Here is a 17924-nt window from a genome sequence, read left to right on the forward strand (position 1 = left end):
TACCTTTTAATGATTGATTAGGTTCTTTACGCCATGTATCATGACCTGAATCATACGATGTATGGATTTAGGAACTCAATAAGGATGTTTCTTACTTTGCTTGGAAATCTTTCGTGATTAACCCGCTAATCATAAGTTTCTTGACGCATTGGAGAATAATCTGAATCGTTCGATGTCTGGATTTACAAAGTCGATACGGTTGTTTGAATTGATTCGTTTTCTTTGAACTAAAATCGTTCGATATAATTAACCGTTAAACATCAACGTGAATATATGAATCTGAAAATCTAGCATAAGTCATTAGGTTGAAAAACTTCTGTGTACCTGTGTAAGTCGTTGGGTCCTTCTTGGATGTCATCTTTGTGTAGTGTTTCTACACTTTCCTTTGATTCAATGTCAGTTTTTTTAATTAAAAAAAAAAACTCTGAACAAAATTCTAAGGTTACCTCTAACATTTGAAGATCCAATTGATGAACAACCATGTTGTTCAAAACTACCAAACATAACATAATTGAAACGCCCAGTTTTTTTTTTTTTTTTTACAAATAAAAGTAATAGTCATATCTAGACAACACAAATTGAACTGCCGTCTTACTACCGCAAAATTATCAAATGAATCAACATCCAGATATATAAATTTTACCTGATTACAATTTGAATCGAAAATTAAAGAAAAGGTCGATGGAACCGATTTATGCTTCAAATGTTCCTCGTATTGTCAATTGTCCGGCATGGCATTTGGAGCAAACAGCTGAGTGGAAGTGGTGTCGCTGGTTTGTAGCGGCGGTAGCGGCGGTGGTGGATCAGGTTTGATGGGACGGTTTGATGGTTGAATCGTGATTGAAGAGAGAGAGCGAGGGGCACGGTTTGATGGTTTGAAGGGTTGTTAACCCTAATTTTGAAAACCCCAATTAAGCGGACTAATATAGAGGACACGTGTCAGTCATACATAATTAGTGTATTTTTTAATTCAAAATTCTGAGAAAATTTGAATTGCTGAGGATTAATCAGGAGGCGCCACGTGTCCGAATTAGTATGGTGATTTATGTATATAAAAGATATGAAGATCCATAATGCCTCGGTGGTGAAGTCAAAGATCGGAAACCGAAAGAGCAGCAAAGAAGAAGGGAGGTAGGTGAAATTACAAGGTCCCAAGGAAAACACATTTATTTAAAGAAGATATCTTGATATCTTGATATCTTGATATGTTGATGATAGGGTGAAAGTATATGTTGTGTCCATTCAACGTGCCAGACTTAGGGTGTGTTTGTTTGCTTCTGAATGGAACCATTCAGATCTGAGCACTGAATCGGTCAGTGTTCAGTGTGTTTGACATGTACATCTGAATGAAAAGCTTCCTTTGAACGACTTCCGAACCATTCATATCCTGAAATGTCTCTATATAGTTTAGATCCCACTTCTCCCCTAAATACCCTTTTATTTCTCACTAGTTTTCATGTCTTTCTAATCACAATCGTGATTCTCAAATCTTCCACTGGTTGATATCCTTTCTTCAGGTAATTATTCTTCACCCTTAATAATCATCTACTTTGAAACCCTAATATTTTTAATTTTCCTTCTTAGATGTATATTTATTTATCATAAGTGTTTATATGATTCTAGTGATTTCTTACAAAATACTGTAACAATTTATTTTCTTCCTTATATGTTTCCATCGATTATACTCTGTTACATGATCTTTCTTTATAATGCTTATATCCTTTTTTACTATTTATCAATAGACCCAATATTTCTATCAATCCTTTTTTTATTATTATTATTTATGGATAGACCCAAAAACTTTTGATTTTAGCCTCTGTTGTATTTTAAGGATTTTTTGGGCTAATTAGGTGAATTCTATCTGCTGCGAAGGTTTATCCTTTTATGTTTGGGCTAATTATGCATTTACTGATCATGTTTTGGTGAGTATAATTGTTTGCGAACTTCTCTGTATAATTGATTTTTTCATAAAATAATAAAGTGACAGAAGTCTCGGGCTTAATTGTGTTGATCGTAGTTAGAAAGGAATTGTTTGGAAAATTTGGTTTGTAATTATTTACATCAATCGCTTAGAAAGTTGTCACTGTATCTATATAATTGGTAGGCTTACAATGTTGTATTTAAGTGAATATCGTTTTTTATTTATTTAAAGTTACATATATATACAGGGATAAAATTGTAATTTAGCTCATTCAGAGTGTTGATTTAGGACTCTTATCAAACAGTAAATTTTCATTCAGAATCATATTGATTCAGATTTTCTGAACCATTCAGAGCTCTGAACCATTCACTGCTAAACCATTCAGTTTTATCAAACGCACCCTTAAAATAAAGTACATTGTATATTATACGGTGGGGGATTTACGTATACAACCTCTTTTTTTACATACACAACTAATATATTTTTATACAACACTTTAAAGCATGTTAGCTGTGTACATAATAAAAAAAAAGTTGTGTACATATCATCACTCTATACGGTGTATTATAAATTATAATATAATATTTATTTATTATCTAATTTTAATTTTCAATAATTATAATTATAATTATTTAACTTAATTTTAATTTAAATTTAGAAATTAAAATTAATAATAAGAATATGAATATATAGATAGATTTTAATTAGAAATTAAAATTATTTAACTATTTTTAATTGTCTCTATATAGATAGAGTATGGTAGAAGATGACACTCCTACTAAATTGCCAACGCTATGAGAATCACCTCATGGAATACCCGAAGCCTCGACAACAAGTCAAGAGGTCGAAGGGTTGGTAATTTAGTTAACCTCTTGCAAGTTCTACTTTTAGCCATGCTATACTGATGGGAAAATGGTCACAACGGACAATCTACAAAGCGAAAACAAACCCGTTTGACCAACACTTTCCCGACCCGTATGAACCCGTGAGGAAAACTAACAAACAAGCTATATCAAATCCAACCCAAATCAGTCCCAAATCAGCAAATACAAAATAATAAAGCACACACAAAAGACACGAGCTTTTTACGTGGAAAAACGTCTCAAAACGAGAGTAAAAAACCACGGGACCCGTAGGCCACTTAAATTCCACTATCACCAACAAAAGAGCAATACAATAAGTCTTCTCTAGATCAACTAGAGGCATACAACATCATCATACTCTTGAACAAGAACAATCAACAAGTATATGAAATAAATAAAGACAAAAGAGGAATAAATCACCCAAAAACTGCTCTCTGCTCCAGCAGCAATAACTCGACCTACAGGCCTTTTTAGACGAATTCAACGGTTGAAAACCTTGGCACTGATGTCAGGAAGACACAGCCCAAAAATGGTAAAGATTCAACGGTTGGATCTCCGGGGATCGAAGGTTTTCTGGACTGCTGTAAGAAGTGACGGAAATTGGGATTTTTTCTCTCTTTTTCTTGAACTCTCTTCTCTCTTAATGAACAAAGTGGCTGCAACTTGAGTATGTATATACCCTAATATGCAAGACCAAGTCAAACTTGCATATGGGCCAAATTGTTGGGCTTTGGGCTTGGACTATAATATTCCTCATATTTGTAAAACTCATTAAAACCCAACAAATCTCCCCCTTTTCAATTATGAGGAAGGATCGCCATCCCGACGATCGAGCAACATATCTTGAGCTTCTCACTCGCCAAAGCCTTCGTGAGCATATCGGAACCATTATCATCAGTATGAACTTTATCAAGTTCAAACAACCCATCTTCAAGACATTCTCTAATCCAATGATACCGCACATCAATATGTTTTGTCCGCTTATGAAACATAGAGTTTCTAGCCAAGTGAATCGCACTCTCATTGTCACAAAGAACCGCATATCTTGATTGCTTAAACCCAAGGTCTTGTAAAAATCTTTTCATCCACAAAAGTTCTTTGCACGCTTCTGTTGCTGCCATATACTCAGCCTCGGTCGTAGATAAGGCAACACACTTTTGCAATCTTGATTGCCATGAAACTGCTCCCCCTGCGAAAGTCATCAAATATCCAGAAGTGAATTTCATGTTATCTTTGTTTCCTGCCATATCTGAGTCTGTATAACCAACAAGCATCGGTTCTCCATTTCCAAATGTGATACCCAACTTTGAAGTACCTCGTAAGTATCTCATGATCCATTTAACTGCTTCCCAATGCTTCTTACCCGGATTTGACATAAACCGACTAACAACACCTACCGCATGAGCTATATCAGGCCTAGTACACACCATAGCATACATCAAGCTACCAACCGCTGAAGCATATGGAACTTTATCCATCTCCTCAACATCCTCCTTTGAAGTAGGACAATCTCTTTCTGTTAGCTTAAAGTTGTTTGTAAGAGGGGAACTAACCACTTTAGCATTCTTCATGTTGAATCTACTTAGCACCTTTTCAATGTATTGCTCTTGTGATATATGTAACGTCTTAGCATCTCTATCTCTAGAAATCCGAATGCCAAGAATCTGTTTTGCTGGCCCCAAGTCTTTCATAGCAAAAGACTTGCTCAATTCTCGCTTCAACTGCGCAATTCTTTTAATATTTTTACCAACAATCAACATATCATCAACGTATAACAACAATATGATGAAATCATCATCACCAAACCTCTGAAAGAAAACACAATGATCTGAAGTTGTCTTTCGGTAGCCTTGCTTTCCTATAACCGACTCAAACTTCTTATACCACTGTCTCGGTGCTTGCTTCAACCCATATAAACTTTTCTGAAGTCTACAAACATAATTTTCTTTACCCTTAACCCGAAAACCTTCAGGTTGCATCATGTAGATTTCCTTATCCAAATCACCATGAAGAAAAGCAGTCTTGACATCCATCTGTTCAACCTCAAGATCAAGACTAGCAGCTAATCCAAGAACCACTCGAATAGATCCCATCTTCACAACCGGTGAGAAAATCTCATCAAAATCAATACCCTTTTTCTGGCTGAATCCTTTAACGACTAACCTAGCTTTGTACCTTGGTTGTGAAGTAAGCTTGTGATGACCCGGAAATTTCTGACCAAATTTAAACTTAATCTTTAACGTTTCCGACACGATAAGCAAAGTCTATGAATTTGAATCTCAAAATTTTGAACTATACAATTACCCTTCGACTGTTCTCGATGATTCGCGAACAATTATATGTAAATAGATACTATGTATACTATAACCTGAAAGCGTAATAAGGTATTAATTGTATGATACCGTACATTGAACTTATTGGTTTATATATCTATTTGAATATATATGATAAGTTGGAATAGTAATTGTATGAATAACTTGCGACGTATATTTAAAACGTGGTTATGAATATTGAATATAATTAGTTCTAGAAAACTAAATTTTATAATATTTATATATGAAATGATAAAAATTTACTATTAAACGATGCTTTTTATATTTAAAAATTTTACGTATTAAGTCGTTTTATTTTTATGATATAATTTTTGTAATTTTTTTTAAGAAACGAAGTTAAATTAAAAATGTACAATTTGTAAAGCATAACGTACAACAACGTGTAGCTTAAATAGTTGAATTTAAATTAATTCATTTACTATTCATTGAATAGTAAATGAAACGAAATTAATTAATTTACTATTCACATGAAAGCGACATGATAGAAATTATTAATTATAAGTTACATAATATAACCCTGAAGTATTTAATAAATACGACTTTTTTTAAACATTTACGATTCAAATTTGATTCTAAATATATTATTATATTATTATATTTTATTTCAATATTATTATATTATTATATATATTATATTTAAATATGTCGACAAGGAAAACAACAAAAATGATTATTATTTTATTATATTATATTAATGTTTTATTATATTATTAAATTTAAAATATCTACATCTATATCTCTATATATATACGCATATGGATAGATAGATGGATTACACTCAATCATTTTTTTTTTATAAAACACACTTGTTACTTCATAGTATCAATATTTTATTATTATACTTAATATTATTATTATCAATTTTATTACTATTAGTATTATTATTTTTATGATACAAAAATAATAATATACATAAAATACAACGACGGGGTTATGTTCGGGTGATTTTGAAAACGAGTTTCAAGTGGGTTATAGCTAAGGAGGTTATGGATAATGTTCGGGTGTATTGTTCGTGAATCTCAGACCAACTATGCATTCGTTGTTGTCATTGCATCTACATATTTTGCCTACAATATTGAACCACAATATTGAAATGTGAGTTTCATAAGAACCCTTTTTCTCTCAATATTTTTGGGCTGAGAATACATGCAAATGCTTTATTAACTGATTACAATATTTATATGGGTGAGTTTCATATGATCCCTTTTACTCTCTACATTTTTGGGCTGAGAATACATGCAAATGCTTTATTAACTGATTTACAATATATATATGCGTGAGTTTCATTGATCCCTTTTTAATTGCTTTTGCAATATATATTTTTGGGCTGAGAATACATGCACTTTATTTTAAACGCAATGGATACAAGTACATACTAAATTCTACACTGAGTTTGAACCGAAAATCCCTTAGCTTTGGTAACTGTTAACTGCCAGTTATAAGAACTGGTGGGCGCGAGTAGTAGTATATGGATCCATAGGGTTTGACATCCCCGTCTGTTCCAGGTATAGAAATCCTATCCTGAACTATAAAACAGACGTATGCTATTTGAGTGTATTGTACATGTTGGTTGCATGTTAAACGAGGGGTACTTATTATATAGACGTTAAAGCTTAGTTACCAGGGTGCTCATTCTTGTAGAATATTTTGATAACCATTTATGGAAGAAACAACTGAAATCTTGTGATCCATCTTTATATACAGATTATGCGAAACATATAAACTATGAACTCACCAACCTTTGTGTTGACACTTGTTAGCATGTTTATTCTCAGGTTCCCTAGAAGTCTTCCGCTGTTTGCTTATATGATATACAATGGAGTCTTACCTGACATATTTTTCAAGAAAACGTTGCATTCACCAATTCATCACCATGTACCTTATTTGACTGTATTGTCAACGAAAGCACTATTGTAAACTATTATATACGGTGATTGTCTATATGTAGAAATCATCAGTTGTCGAAAACCTTTGATTTAAATATACATTTATGGTGTTCCTTTTCAAAAGAATGCAATGTTTACAAAACGTATCATATAGAGGTCAAATACCTCGCAATGAAATCAACGAATGACGTGTTCGTCCATATGGATTTGGAGCGATCGTCACAGTTGGTATCAGAGCGTTGGTCTTAGCGAATCAGGTCTTGCATTAATGTGTCTAACTGATAGATGTTAGGATGCATTCGTAAGTCTGGACTTTGACCGTGTCTGCATGTAAAAAGTTTTGCCTATCATTTCTTGTCGGAAATTACCTGTTTATCAATCTTACTTCTTGACACGTGTTTTTGCATTTATTGCATACACGGTGTATATACAAATCATATCCTATCATATCTACTACAGTGAATCTTATTTGGCGCTTTTTGAAATTTCCTCCGTAAATTACGGAATCCTTTTACTATATATACGTATGCGAGAAGACGAAGGTATCATCCAGTATTCAACCCTCAATTTATACCAAGAATCATTTCATAACTTTCTGTGAACACGTAAGATGGCCTCCTCGAATAGACCAAGTCCCTCCAACTCCGAAGACAGCGTGACGGGACCGCATCGACCGATCAACTACCGTGATTTCTTTAGAAAGTGGAGATGGGTTAGCGAAATACTTACCCTATGGAGAAATGAAGAAGGTACTCCATACCACGAGCCGAACCTACCGCCTAACGTCGGAGTACTCGATCCACTTACTGGCGAACCTGTTCGCAACACCGTTTATACTCTTTTTGCGAGAATTTTTCATCTTGAAGCTACCATTAACGGAACCAGAAAAGATATCCGACCTCACACCGATAACCAACCAGGGTTAGTAGAAGAAGTTAAAGAACTTCGAGCTCGAGTGTTAACTTTAGAGAGCACGGTACACAATTTACAAACACCAGCAGTATCACCAACACCAGTAACATCACCATCCTCAGCACCAACAGCACTAGTACCACTGACAACAACACCAACAGTACCATTACCACCATCAACAACATCCACATCACACGCCTCAACATCACGATCTGTACCTCGGATATCAACATCATACGCACCATAGATACCAAGGAGTATCAACAACAATACACGATGAAGTATTGATTCATAACTTCATCGGAGAAACATTCTACGGCGATTATGTAATTTCTAAAGTTTAGAGATTATCTATTCAAGCCTTAACCATAAATCAGATAGATTAGAAACCTTGATCGGAATAGTGAATGATTTACAAGTTAGACTTGTTATATCACAATAACAACAATACCCTTAGCCTCACCAGCACAGTCAGTGCTGTCAATATCGTTAGAATCGTCAGCACCTCTAACATCACAAGCTCCTCTAGGTCAAGAATTACCGTGGACATCATTACGAATCAATAACGCGTATATTGAATCAACGAGTTATAAAATAATAACTCATTCCCTCCGAAGAAATTATATGTATATCTTATATATATATAAATTTTAAACCCTACTAAATCTTTCTGTGCTAAGCTATTATGTATGAAACTTAACTACTCTGTTAATTCATATTACTAATATGATATGATGTACAACCTTCGTTAACTACAATCTCTGTTTCAATTCAATGAATTTCGTTTCATAATAAACCAAGTGTATTATTCAATAACATGGTTGATTTTACACTTTCATCTTCGATGCACTCGAAACTTTCTAGAAAACATCAATTGCACCTTGCAAAGTTAGCAAGAATTCCACGAATACCAACATCCTTTATTGAGGAATATTAATAAGAATAAATAATGAAGTATTGATTTCATTAGTGAAATACTCCGCGAAGATTATGCAATCTCTAATGTTTTAGAGATTATTCATTTCTAATTCAAGCCAAAAATCAAATGAGCTTAATATGATATTAACTCATTAAATCTGTATTACATCTGAAGAAAATATACATACATATATTTTCATAAAGACTGTAATAAAAATTCTTTTGTACAAAATGTTAATTGTGAAATCTTTAACGGGTAGGTAATACTCGGGAAATATATAAGTTCGCAATTAATATGTTAGATTGTACATTCTTCAACTTTGATTCACAAATCTATTAATCATGCTCACAATGATACCCAATCATCTCATACAAATTCAATTACACATTCTGATATTGACGGATCAGAATCCAATTCATAACTCTGAACCGGTGACATCATTCTTAGATCTCTACATCTTTCAAAGCTATACTTTGACTTCAAAACCGTGCAAGATCCTTTAGCGTTGTTTTTACCGAAAATAATCTTGCAATTCCTTTTCAAGGTATCTAGTGTTATCACCCTTGCAACCAGTAAATTTCGACCTTTCAGATTTGTAACCTTGACATATATGATATTGTTACCGGGGAACCTTTTATGTTCCACCACATTTACCAACAACTTCATTTGTTCTTGACCTTCTGAAAAATCCGTATACTCATTATAACCCTATCATGTACTCATCCACATCTCTTAACAATAATTGCCATACGAATTAAAGGAAATTAGCAATCAGTATTTTGAAATCTTGCAGCACCTCTACGCCAACAGTTACATACTTTGAATGTGAAGTTTCTGAAAAACACCCTGAACTGCGAACTAGTTCTAGAAATGCTGATGAAGCAGCAAAAACTGTAAACGACTTTAACAGTCAAAAGTTTGATGATAAAGAATGGTATGATGGTAAAGCTGAGAAAAGAGGAGGTTGGAACTGGAAAACGGATTGAGCAAAGTATGAAGGAGGATAAATCACAAAGATTGAACCTGCCTTCAAAGAATTCAAATGATTCAGTATCTGCCGAAGCCATTAACGAATACCTTACTCCTTACTCTAAAACCCTTACGGATAATATTCTTCATCATCATCTTATCTTGAATATTCTAAGATATCATCGTATCTTTCATTATAAATATCCTCAATATTTCTGAGGATAATTTCGTGACTATCTGAAATTATTCATTCCTTCACGCTATCTGTGTTACATCATAAAAGAAACTGTGTTAGTTTCTAAATTCTGAAAAATTCAAGTTTAAAATATGAATGTTATGAAGTAGTGTTGAGAACTGAAGCATGAATTAGTATAATATAATGACGTCAGGCCAACGTGATTATATTACAGTAAGTCATGCTGAGTTTCTAATGGAACGTGATGAAGGTTCACAGATCCCACCCTCATCATGAACCATGTTACATAACTCTTTCATTCTATTTAACCTCTTAAATTATCAAGAAAACATATTTCTTGATGATTCGGCCTTTTCCAGATATTCTGGTAATTTGACAAATCAAGATCGTGCCATTACAATTTCTTTCCTTGAACATTAATTATGTTCATTCCGAAATCCATACCTACGAATTCTGGACCATTATTCGCTTGACTTAAAGTCGGGAAGAGAGAACGAAAGCATGGAGCTCCGAAATATAACGGAGGATATAAAACCCTGGAACAACCCCGAAATTACAAACCGTGTATATCAATACGTATAGCAATATAAAGACACGGGAGAATGAAAAACACTATAACCCCAAGGTAATGGTAGAAGAAAGTAACTTCCTCTGGTGGTAGATGAAAAAGAAGAATGACAGATATGAAAGTTAGGAGTATATCAAGAATCAGAACTGGATTAAGCATTTCACAATCTGTTGAAAGTATGAAATAAGGAAGAAGATTATAGGAGTGGTGAAAATAAATGAAACGGAAGTGGTCAATTTATAGCGAAATATCAGATATAGCAATCGAGGTAGATTACGCATTCAATCAAAGGAAAACTTAATTTTCCTAATTCCCGAAGAATCAAATCTTATTTAGATTATGAAGATTTTTTATTCCTTAAATTCCGGAAATCAATCGTTACTACATCAAAAGTTAAGACGAATCTCTATTCCTTCAAATTCACTATTATGCGATAACTTCTCTCTTACGCTTCGAGTAATCGGATTGTTATATCCATATTATTCAACGGTGATAAAACTCTATTTATCGACTCATATACATCATGAAAACATTGTTATTGTTAGCCATTACGACCTCACTCAAATTTCGAGACGAAATTTCTTTAACGGGGGGATACTGTGATGACCCGGAAATTTCTGACCAAATTTAAACTTAATCTTTAACGTTTCCGACACGATAAGCAAAGTCTATGAATTTGAATCTCAAAATTTTGAACTATACAATTACCCTTCGACTGTTCTCGATGATTCGCGAACAATTATATGTAAATAGATACTATATATACTATAACCTGAAAGCGTAATAAGGTATTAATTGTATGATACCGTACATTGAACTTATTGGTTTATATATCTATTTGAATATATATGATAAGTTGGAATAGTAATTGTATGAATAACTTGCGACGTATATTTAAAACGTGGTTATGAATATTGAATATAATTAGTTCTAGAAAACTAAATTTTATAATATTTATATATGAAATGATAAAAATTTACTATTAAACGATGCTTTTTATATTTAAAAATTTTACGTATTAAGTCGTTTTATTTTTATGATATAATTTTTGTAATTTTTTTTAAGAAACGAAGTTAAATTAAAAATGTACAATTTGTAAAGCATAACGTACAACAACGTGTAGCTTAAATAGTTGAATTTAAATTAATTCATTTACTATTCATTGAATAGTAAATGAAACGAAATTAATTAATTTACTATTCACATGAAAGCGACATGATAGAAATTATTAATTATAAGTTACATAATATAACCCTGAAGTATTTAATAAATACGACTTTTTTTAAACATTTACGATTCAAATTTGATTCTAAATATATTATTATATTATTATATTTTATTTCAATATTATTATATTATTATATATATTATATTTAAATATGTCGACAAGGAAAACAACAAAAATGATTATTATTTTATTATATTATATTAATGTTTTATTATATTATTAAATTTAAAATATCTACATCTATATCTCTATATATATACGCATATGGATAGATAGATGGATTACACTCAATCATTTTTTTTTTATAAAACACACTTGTTACTTCATAGTATCAATATTTTATTATTATACTTAATATTATTATTATCAATTTTATTACTATTAGTATTATTATTTTTATGATACAAAAATAATAATATACATAAAATACAACGACGGGGTTATGTTCGGGTGATTTTGAAAACGAGTTTCAAGTGGGTTATAGCTAAGGAGGTTATGGATAATGTTCGGGTGTATTGTTCGTGAATCTCAGACCAACTATGCATTCGTTGTTGTCATTGCATCTACATATTTTGCCTACAATATTGAACCACAATATTGAAATGTGAGTTTCATAAGAACCCTTTTTCTCTCAATATTTTTGGGCTGAGAATACATGCAAATGCTTTATTAACTGATTACAATATTTATATGGGTGAGTTTCATATGATCCCTTTTACTCTCTACATTTTTGGGCTGAGAATACATGCAAATGCTTTATTAACTGATTTACAATATATATATGCGTGAGTTTCATTGATCCCTTTTTAATTGCTTTTGCAATATATATTTTTGGGCTGAGAATACATGCACTTTATTTTAAACGCAATGGATACAAGTACATACTAAATTCTACACTGAGTTTGAACCGAAAATCCCTTAGCTTTGGTAACTGTTAACTGCCAGTTATAAGAACTGGTGGGCGCGAGTAGTAGTATATGGATCCATAGGGTTTGACATCCCCGTCTGTTCCAGGTATAGAAATCCTATCCTGAACTATAAAACAGACGTATGCTATTTGAGTGTATTGTACATGTTGGTTGCATGTTAAACGAGGGGTACTTATTATATAGACGTTAAAGCTTAGTTACCAGGGTGCTCATTCTTGTAGAATATTTTGATAACCATTTATGGAAGAAACAACTGAAATCTTGTGATCCATCTTTATATACAGATTATGCGAAACATATAAACTATGAACTCACCAACCTTTGTGTTGACACTTGTTAGCATGTTTATTCTCAGGTTCCCTAGAAGTCTTCCGCTGTTTGCTTATATGATATACAATGGAGTCTTACCTGACATATTTTTCAAGAAAACGTTGCATTCACCAATTCATCACCATGTACCTTATTTGACTGTATTGTCAACGAAAGCACTATTGTAAACTATTATATACGGTGATTGTCTATATGTAGAAATCATCAGTTGTCGAAAACCTTTGATTTAAATATACATTTATGGTGTTCCTTTTCAAAAGAATGCAATGTTTACAAAACGTATCATATAGAGGTCAAATACCTCGCAATGAAATCAACGAATGACGTGTTCGTCCATATGGATTTGGAGCGATCGTCACAAAGCTCATCTGTCTTCACTTTGAATACCCATTTGTTTCTCAAAGCTCTCTTGCCTTTAGGTAACTTCACCAGCTCATAAGTATTGTTCTCATGCAAGGAATTCATCTCATCTTGCATAGCTTCACCCCACTCTTTCTTATGCTCATCTTTCATTGCTTCTGAATAACATTCTGGCTCTCCCCCATCAGTAACTAATACATACTCATCAGCAGAATATCTAACAGAAGGATGACGGTCTCGGGTAGACCGCCTAAGTGGGACAAATGGGGGCACATCTGGTACTGGAATCTCTACCTGCTCTGAAGCATAATCATCATCAGTACCATGTTCATCATTATGAACATCATCTCCAACATGTTGTGGAGTAACTGGATCCAAATCAACAAGATCAGCACTAGGTTGAGGAACTGAATCTGTCTTATCAACATCTTTTAACATCTGATCTTCTGTAAATACAACATCTCGGCTTCGTACGAGTTTCTTCTGAACTGGATCATATAACCTGTACCCAAAATCATCTTCACCATAGCCGAGGAATACACATGGCTTAGTCTTCATATCAAGCTTTGACCTCTCATCTTTGGGAACATGAACAAAAGCTTTACATCCAAAAACTCGTAAATGACGGTAAGAAACATCTTTGCCGCTCCAAACCCTGTTAGGAACATCAAAATGCAAAGGAACACAAGGAGTTAGATTAATAATATGAACTACCGTATTTAAAGCCTCACCCCAAAAGGAATCGGACAACCCTGCATGTGAAAGCAAACATCTAACTCTCTCAACCAAAGTTCTGTTCATCCTCTCTGCTAAGCCATTCAACTGAGGTGTCTTTGGTGGAGTCTTTTGATGCCGAATACCATTCTCCTTACAATAAGCATCAAATCTGCCAATGTATTCACCGCCATTATCAGTCCGAATACACTTGAGTTTCTTCCCCGTTTGCCTTTCAACTAGTGTATGAAATTCCTTAAACTTTTCAAATACTTGATCCTTTGACTTTAAGGTATAAACCCACACCTTCCTGGAATGATCATCGATGAATGTAACAAAGTAGGAACATCCACCAAGTGTCCTAGTCTTCATAGGCCCACAAACATCCGAATGAACTAGATCAAGTATGTTCTCCATTCGAAAAGGAGAATGACTCTTAAACGCAACTCTGGTCTGTTTCCCTGCCAAACAGTGAGAACACTTACTCAAATCAATACCACTAACACCCGACAACACATTCTTCTTGAACAAGATAGACATCCCCTTTTCACTCATGTGGCCAAGTCTTTTATGCCACAACTCAGTAGAATCAACATTGTCCACTGCGTTAACAATGTTCTGGATGATCTTCGGACGCTTGATGTATAATCTTGAGTCTTTCTTGCCTCTTCCCACTATCATAGAACCAAGAGTTAGTTTCCAAATACCATTACCAAAACCGTTATAATAACCATCATCATCAAGAATGCCTGTTGAAATAACATTAAGTCTCATATCCGGAACATGTTTTACATTATGCAAAACTAACTCCATTCCCGTGTCAAATTTCAAACAAACATCTCCAATACCAACGATCTTTGATAACCCGGCATTACCCATCCTAGCAAATCCATAGTCACCTGGAGTGTAAGATGAGAAGTGATCTCTACAAATTGCAACATGACATGTAGCACCACTATCAACAATCCAACTCGTGTCATCATGAGTAAGATTGATCATATCATAATCAATACAAACAAAGAACTCATCTGTGATAGCGTTAACTTCAACCTTATCATCATCACCACCATCACTTTTCTTTTATTTATTCTTGTCATATGCCTTTTTCTTCTCATTCTTCAACTTTGGACAATACCACTTTGTGTGCCCCTTTTCATGACAATTATAACACTCAACGTTAGCAAATTTGCCTTTGCGTGAGCTGCTACGATGATTGCCTCTTTTACCCTGACCTCTACTATGACTTCTTCCCCGCGTTTCTGTGACCAAGATATCTGACTGTGAAGAGGAACCTTGTGACTTTCTTCTCATTTCTTCATTCAAAATACTACCCTTAGCCAATTCCATGGTGATAGTACCATTTGGTGCAGAGTTGGACAAAGATGTCCTAAAAGTCTCCCAAGAGTCCGGTAATGTACCAAGTAACCAGAGACCCTGAATCTCATCCTCAAACTTGATACCCATACCTGCAAGCTGATTTATAATACCCTGATATGCATTTAGGTGATCTGTAATAGGAGTCCCATCATGATACTTCAAAGCCATCATCTGCTTAATTAAGAACAACTTGTTATTCCCAGTCTTTCGTTCATATAACTGCTCAAGCTTTTTCCATAAGGCTTTAGCATCAGTCTCCCCAGTAATATGATTCACAACATTATCATCAACCCACTGCCGAATATACCCACATACTTGTCTATGCAAAATTTTCCATTGAGCATCAGATTTTTCCTCAGGTTTATCCTCAGTAAAAACAGGCAAATAATAATCTTTCACATAAAGAAGATCCTCCATCTTGCCTTTCCAAACATGATAATTTGAACCATTTAAACTAATCATTTTACTTGTATTAGCTTCCATCTTTCACACAAGTCAAATCAAATAACCTAGCTCTTGATACCAATTTGATGGGAAAATGGTCACAACGGACAATCTACAAAGCGGAAACAAACCCGTTTGACCAACACTTTCCCGACCCATATGAACCCGTGAGGAAAACTAACAAACAAGCTATATCAAATCCAACCCAAATCAGTCCCAAATCAGCAAATACAAAATAATAAAGCACACACAAAAGACACGAGCTTTTTACGTGGAAAAACGTCTCAAAACGAGAGTAAAAAACCACGGGACCCGTAGGCCACTTAAATTCCACTATCACCAACAAAAGAGCAATACAATAAGTCTTCTCTAGATCAACTAGAGGCATACAACATCATCATACTCTTGAACAAGAACAATCAACAAGTATATGAAATAAATAAAGACAAAAGAGGAATAAATCACCCAAAAACTGCTCTCTGCTCCAGCAGCAATAACTCGACCTACAGGCCTTTTTAGACGAATTCAACGGTTGAAAACCTTGGCACTGATGTTAGGAAGACACAGCCCAAAAATGGTAAAGATTCAACGGTTGGATCTCCGGGGATCGAAGGTTTTCTGGACTGCTGTAAGAAGTGACGGAAATTGGGATTTTTTCTCTCTTTTTCTTGAACTCTCTTCTCTCTTAATGAACAAAGTGGCTGCAACTTGAGTATGTATATGCCCTAATATGCAAGACCAAGTCAAACTTGCATATGGGCCAAATTGTTGGGCTTTGGGCTTGGACTATAATATTCCTCATATTTGTAAAACTCATTAAAACCCAACATATACTAGGGACAATGATGAAAGAAAACTCACAACCTACTATATATGAAATACGGATACATGGAACTTTTGATGTGGCACAAGTCATAACCGTCGGTAGATCATGAGGGTTGATCTCCATTTGAAAAGTTATTTTTTTTTTCTTTTTCACTTTGCTTAATTGTTGGAAGCATAAACAATGGATCGCTTCTACATTGAGGTTTCAAGTTGATAGATCAGGAGGAAGATGGTTGTTTGGTCTTTCGTTTCCGATGCTATCTGCCATTTGTTTCATGTTGTATTCACGCAATCAATCGATCTCAAATTGGCCTAAAGTCGTGTGGAATAACAAGTTTTTATCTGCATCCATCAATCCTTTTTTATCTAAGCATTAGGCTTTCAATCATTCATGATGTATTGTAATTTTATTTTAGGCTTATGAAGCCTCTGTCTTTGTTTTCTTGTATTTTGTTCTTGGTAGTCTTCATTATTTTAATGAAGTTACCTGTTTTAATATAATTCTATTTTTCGGTGGAAAAAAAAATATAGACAGATTTTATACTTATATTTTTCTTTTAAGGCAAGGACCATTTTACGATTTCGTTTAAAAAAGACACAACATGTATTATACATATACTTCAACTTAAATATTTGGTTTGTATTATTCATTTTACGATATGTTTAAAAAAGACATAATATGAAAACACGTGAATCTAATTTTAATAGAGTTTTCTAAAGAGAAATATTATTAAACTAGTGAAATGACCCGTGGAAATACGGGTTTATTTAAACGAAACAGTTTAATGATATGTTTTAGGTATTAAGTGAATGTAAATGTTAAAGTCATTTAGTTTATTGTCCCATGGAACCACGAATTCCGACTAAGAAACTTGTCGTTGATTTTATAAACATAAAGTTCGCTCAAAGTTGAATACTTATATTTATATTTTTAATAATTATTATTATTAATAATAATAAATGTCTTTTAAATTTTTTTTTTTTAAAAATTACAATTTATGAGAGATTAATATTTTCTTTTATAAAAGATTTTGTATTATTTTTTTAATTAAATTAATATATAATTATGACATTATCATTATGAAAAGTAAAGTGTAATTTAGATTAATGATGATGTCATCATTTTAAAGGTTTATTAGACTATATAGAT

The 17924-nt window shown here is 33.4% G+C and overlaps 1 pseudogene; it reads left to right on the forward strand.

Annotated features, from left to right (window-relative positions):
• Positions 1-1060: 1060 nt before the first annotated feature.
• LOC139868887 (uncharacterized) overlaps positions 1061-17924 on the forward strand; it is a 68346-nt pseudogene continuing 51482 nt past the window's right edge.

This window comes from Rutidosis leptorrhynchoides, chromosome 9 (genome assembly GCF_046630445.1).
Source record: "Rutidosis leptorrhynchoides isolate AG116_Rl617_1_P2 chromosome 9, CSIRO_AGI_Rlap_v1, whole genome shotgun sequence".
Lineage (NCBI taxonomy): Eukaryota > Viridiplantae > Streptophyta > Magnoliopsida > Asterales > Asteraceae > Rutidosis > Rutidosis leptorrhynchoides.